The sequence below is a fragment of the Crocuta crocuta genome, unplaced genomic scaffold, assembly GCF_008692635.1.
Source record: "Crocuta crocuta isolate KB4526 unplaced genomic scaffold, BGI_CrCroc_1.0 scaffold443, whole genome shotgun sequence".
NCBI classification, from domain to species: Eukaryota; Metazoa; Chordata; class Mammalia; order Carnivora; family Hyaenidae; genus Crocuta; species Crocuta crocuta.
Genome location: NW_027529446.1, coordinates 1202614 through 1208526, shown reverse-complemented (window position 1 = coordinate 1208526; position 5913 = coordinate 1202614).

The following is a 5913-nucleotide window of genomic DNA, read 5'->3' as shown; positions in this document are numbered from 1 at the left end:
TGGCTGAGGGGGGGCCGTGTGGATGGGGGAGGTGGGGTGGTGCTGAGGACGGGCTGCAGGGAGCCACCCTGAGCGTGGGGTCTGGGCATGGGGGGCGCATGCCTGCACGCTGACCTTTGCCCCCACGCCTGGCCACCCATGGGACCTGTGGCTTCCGGCGCCAGTGGCCACGCAAGTCCAGGCCCCCAGGCTGCCCACGCCGGTCCCTGCAGGTGTGGGTCGTCCCCTGGGCCCCGCCGACCCCTGGCCGTGTGTGCCTGGTGCCCAGAGGGGGTGGGTCAGGCCGATGGCGCTTCCCCTGCCCCGGTGCCCTGGCAGTGGTGCCTGCGGTATGGACTTCACTGATAGAAGATTCTGCCTTTGGGTTGTTCTGCACGTTGGTGAGGTTTTCCCTGCAGCAGTAGGCGGGTGCCGCCCAGGGGTGGCGCTGTGCTTCCTGTGCCTCAGTTTCCCCACCGGTGAACTGGGACTGACCACTCAGATGCCTCCATCCCGGGGCCTCTGGGAGGATTGACTCAGTGGCCCCAGCGAGTCCCTATGACCATGGTCGGGGGTGAACTGGAGTTAGATGTGGGATGTAACCCAGAGCTTGGAAACATGCGGGCGGCCGTGCAGGCAGGAAGCCGTGGTTGAATCCGCCGGGAGCCGGAGAGGCGGTCGGTATGGGAGAATCCTAGTGTGCGCCCCCGCCCCCCACACCCCTGGCCGCTGCCACGCTGCTCCTGGGGCTCCCCTTGCTTGTAAAGAACTGAGCGGAAAGCGGATGGAGGTAACCTGACCGCTGTGAAACCTGGCAGACGCCTCCTTAGCCAGGGGTCAAGGTCACCTTCTGAGAGGCGTCGAGTGGCTGCGGGGACCAGGAGGGCCCCTCGCCTGCAGGTGCTCTTCCCCCAAACCACACTCCAGTGTCGTGGGGTGAACGGTGGCCACCAGACAGGTGTGTCCACGTCCTAGTCGGTGGTACCTGTGGGCGTGACCTTATTGCCGGGGTGATGAAGTTAATGGTCTGGGGATGAGCTCGTCCTGGGTCATGTGGGTGGGCTCTCAACCCAGTGACCAGTGTCTTCCTAACAGACCCAGAGGAGAAGCCACCGGATGACCACGGGCAGGCACTGCGGGGGGAGACGAGGCCACGGGACGCCCGCGGCCCCCGGAGCTGGGAGGGACAGGAAGGACCCTCCCCGGGAGCCTCCGGAGGAGGTCACACCGTGACCCGGGCTCCCGGCCTCCAGGACGGAGAGAGGGTGAAAGCGTGCTGTTTGGACTTGCCCAGCGTGTGGTACCTGCTTAGATCGGCCCCAGGAGACCAGACCGATCGCAGGAAAACACCCCACAAACCCAGATCGGGGACACCCCGCAGGACACCTGGCCACACATCCTGGAGGGTCTCAAGGTCACGAAGACCTGTCACAGCCTAGCAGAGCCTGAGGAGGTGACCACGTGCCTCGTGGGGCCCTGGGTGGTGTCCTGGGGCAGAGAGGCGATGCGAGCGCCCCAGCTGGTGGCGTGGGGACCACGTCTGCGGTTCAGGGCACAAAGCAGAGTGGGGGAGGGGCTCGCACGAACTTCGAGGAAGGCGCCTCGGTCGGGCCCTGCCAGGGCCCACGTTCGGATGGGCACAGGCCGCCCGGCCCGTCGTCCGGGGGCTCCGCTCAGCCCTCACCCTGTGCTGCGTTTCCTGTAACTCTTTCCTTCTAATCTCGGTCCCGGCCGCTGTCGGCTTCTGTCCTCCGCTGCGGCCAAGGCCCAGGGGCGGGCCTGGCGGACACGTGCTCAGTGAGGCCCCGGCCCCGGGCCGCCCCAGCCACGTGTGTCTTCTCCTGCTGGGGTTGCTCCGAGGAGACCCCGAATCTCCTCCGGTCGGGAGACTCTTGTAGAAGCCGGGTGGGCCCACGAAGCCAGGGCCCCAGATGTTCTTTGTGGTCTTTTTTAACATGTTATTTCTTTTTTTGGGGGGGGAGACCCAGAGTCTGAAGCAGGCTGCCAGCACGGAGCCCGACNCTCGGGGCCGCGTTTCAGCGACCGTGTTCTCCGCACGGCCACGCGGTTCCCAGCGACCGGCCCAGGCTCTCGTTCCCAGTTTCCTTCTCTGCCGAGGCTTTTCCAGCCGGTCTCACCCTTGACCCTTACGGTGCCCGTCACCCACCCGTCCCTCCCCCCCCTTCCATCACTGTCATCGAAACATGGTGGCACCCCTTTCCCTGCGGGACGCCCGCCAGCACAGACTTAGGCAGACGGCCAGACGGCGAACACTCCTGCGGCCGCACCGTCTGCCCCACTTCCTCAGTCCCGTCCTGGCCGCCGCGGCATGGAAGCGAACGATCGTGGGTGTGTTCCAATAAAACTTTGTTTGTAAAAGCAAGTGGTGAGCCAGGCGCCGGCCCCTAGGCATCCTTGTGATCCTTAGAGTCCGTCTGTCAGGCAAGCGCTCAAGGAACTTACTGGGGGGCTGGTCCCCCAGTGACACCAGGCCGAGGAGAACGGACAGCCCAGCCACAGAGCGCGTGCGGGAGCATAGTCTCCCTCCATTTGTTCAGGGCATTTTTTATGTTCACAGGATAGTTTTGTACTGTTCTTCGTATCGTTTTCTTGCACATTTTTGCTTATTTTTACTCCTGTTTTTTTTTCCTCTGTTGTGAATAATCTTTTAAAAAATGTTTTTAAGTTTTCTTATTTTTGAGAGAGAGACATACACAGCGAGCAGGGGAGGGGCAGAGAGAGGGAGAGAGAATCCCAAGCAGGCTCTGCAAGTCAGCATGGAGCCCGATGCGGGGCTTGAACTCACAAACTGTGAGATCATGACCTGAGCCGAAACCAAGAGTCAGACGCTTAACTGACTGAGCCGCCCCGGTGCCCCGTGAATAATGTTCATTATATTTTTCCAACTGGTTCTCGCTGGGAAGTTATATGGTGTTTGCATATTTATTTTTATCTGATTTGAATTTGTTAATGTTTTATTTTTGAGAGAGTACGAGTGGGGGGAGGGTCAGAGAGGTGAGCACAGAGGATCCGAAGCAGGCTCTGTGCTGCTGACTCCAGTGCGGGGCTCGAACCCATGACCTGAGCCGAAGTCGGACGCTCAACCAACTGAGCCACCCAGGTGCCCCTGATGCAATGATTCCTGTCTGAACCCTTGTTCGTGAATACTTGTTCCGTGGAGCCTGTGGCCTGGTGCTGTCCGATAGACTTCTCTGTGATGATGTTCTAGATTCAGGCTGTGCAATAGTAGCTACACGGGCTGTTAAGGATTTGAAATATGGCTGTTGCAACCGAGAGTTGAATCTTTATTTATTTTTAATGTTTTATTTATTTCTAGGAGAGAGAGAGAGAGAGACAGCGTGAGCAGGGGAGGGTCAGAGAGAGAGGGAGTCACTGACTCTGAAATAGGCTCCAGGCTCTGAGCTGGCAGTCAGCACAGAGCCCGACGCAGGGCTTGAACCCACGAACCGTGAGGTCATGACCTAAGCGAAAGTCGGACGCTTAACCGACTAAGCCACCCAGGCGCCCCGAGAGTTGAATCTTTAATGAAAAGAATATGTTTTGCATTTAATTTATTCTAGAGTGAGAGAGAGAGCACGGGAGCGAGGGAGACGGGCAGAGCCAAAGAGAGAGAGAGCCAGAGAGAGAGTCCTAAGCAGGCTCCATACTTAGAAGGAAACTCAACACAAGGCTCCATCCCACGACCTTGGGATTGTGACCTGAGCCGAAATCAACAGGCGCTCGACCGATTGAGCTGCCCTGGCGCCCCGAATCTTTAACTTTAATCTGGACTTAAATAGCCCTGCGTGGCCAGGAGTACCGCACTGGGCGGCGCAGTCCTAGAATTTCCAAATTTGGAAATCCTGTCGTGGGCAGATTATTTCTCTCCCTCTGATTTCTGCCGCTTAATGCTTTTCTTGCTGCATTGCTGGCCGCAGGGCCTTGCCCCATGCCGGGTGCCAGGCAGCCACCTTTGCACCGTGTGGACGGCATCTCTGAAGCTCTCTCTGTTCCCTGCCTGCCGATGGGTGTCCTGAGCTGTGGGCGCGGGCGCTGCTGCTCCAGTCTGGCTGCGCAGAAGAGGTGCGAGCTTGTGCCCTGACGGCCACCACCCCCGGGGTCCCCCCTGCCCGCTGGCTGTCGGTCCCCGCCCCACCTGAACACCACGTATTTAGCCCACGGTCTGTATCGCATGCGGGGTCCTTTGTGATTAAGGAAATCGTAGGGAGGAGAACGGACGTTTGCAGTCCGGTGCCGCCTTCACTGAAAAACATCTGCGGGTGAGTGGCGTCTGCACACTCGAGCCCGTGTTGTTCAAGGTCAGCTGCAGCTCATTTATCTGTATTGGTAATTCAGGCCCTTGCTGAATTCAGTTGTACGGACGCCCCTCCGTCCGTCCCTATGCCGGCCGGCGGGCGTGTGGCCCTGCCCCCGGTCCTCACGAGCACGGATCGTGCGCGCAGGTCTGTGCGTGGCCGTACGGGTCCTCTGGCCCTGGATGAACACCTCCGAGTGGGCTGTTGGAATTCTGGGGTGACTCGTGACATTTTCAGAAAGTGCCAGGCTGTTTTCCAACGCGGCCACGCTGTCGGCCCCTCGCCGTGTTCGGGGGTCGCCGCGGGGTCTCTGGGCTCGTTCTCCGTTTCCTGGGAGAGCCTGCCCACGGTCGGTGTCACTTGCGGCGTGGTCGGCACGGGTCCCCCGTGGAGCCGTCTGGGACCGCGCTCTGCGGGGGGAGGTCGCCTTCCTTAGGGTCCTGAGCCACGTTCGCGCCCTCGCTCCTGATTTCGGTGCTTCTCATCTCCTGTTTCCAGTGGTTTCTCTGCACCCCCTGCCCCGTGCCCGACTTCACGGGGGTCTGCTCCCACCTTGACTGCCCCTTCTCGGGTGTGGTTTCCTCTCTGTTTTCTGGGCTCCTGACACAGAAGCTCGCCTCGCGGGTCCCTGGGCCCTTGTTCGTAGATGCGCGACGTGTCCTTCGAGCCACGAGCCTCTTGTCGACCTGTCGTGTTGTCTTCATTCCCGCTAAGATCTTTCCTCACTTCCCGGTGTTCCTCCGTGGACCCGTGGCTTGCTTACAAGTGGGTTCATCTGCGAGCATTTGGGGGTTCCTCACACTTCCTGTGTTTGTCAGCTGGTGACCAGAGTCGTCTGTTTGGAGGGCACTGCCCGGCGCACCTGCCGTGCTGAAGGGGGTGGCCCGTCCCTTCCGCGTGGGCCCATCCAGTCACTTAGTAGCATCTTCACGGACTCTGGCTGCCCGCCCTCCTGGGAGGCGCTGGCCCGCTAAGTCGGGGCCCGTCTGCGCTCAGTTCTGTGCCCTCACCGTCCCTCCCCGCGCTCGGGCGCCCCTCCCGCCCCCTGACCCGGGCGCTGTCGCCCGGTGTGTGAGGTCCGTGCCCGCCCGCCCGGCGTCGGGGCTCGGCCTTGACACACCAGGCACAGTCAGCAGCCTCTTCTGTGTTTGGGTCGTTTTCCAGCAGGAGACGGAGGTGCTTCTGGGAAGGCACCTTTTCTGGGGACCCGACGCGGGGGCGCCTCAGCGTGGGGACGGGTGCCGCCCGGTGCGGCCGAGCCCACGGCTCAGATGGGCCGGCAGAGCCACACGGAGTCCCCCGCCCCCACTCCGGGGCCAGGTGTCTGAGGTCACAGTGTCAGCAGCGCCGCGTTCACTTCGTTCACTTCGGGGCCTCCCCGCCTCCAGCTCCCGGGGCTCCAGGCGCCCCCTCCCGTCTCTCCCTCTGTCCTCGCCGGGCGTCTCCCTGTGTCTGGGTCCAAATCCCCCTCTTGTAGACACACCGGCATGGGGTGCGGGCCCCCGCGTGACCTCAGGGGGACCAGTCCCGCCTGCAGGCACTGTCCCCAGCGGTCCCGTTGCGCCTTTCCGGGCGGACGTGGCTCCCGCCGGGCTGGCTCGGGTCTGGTCCCCGCGTG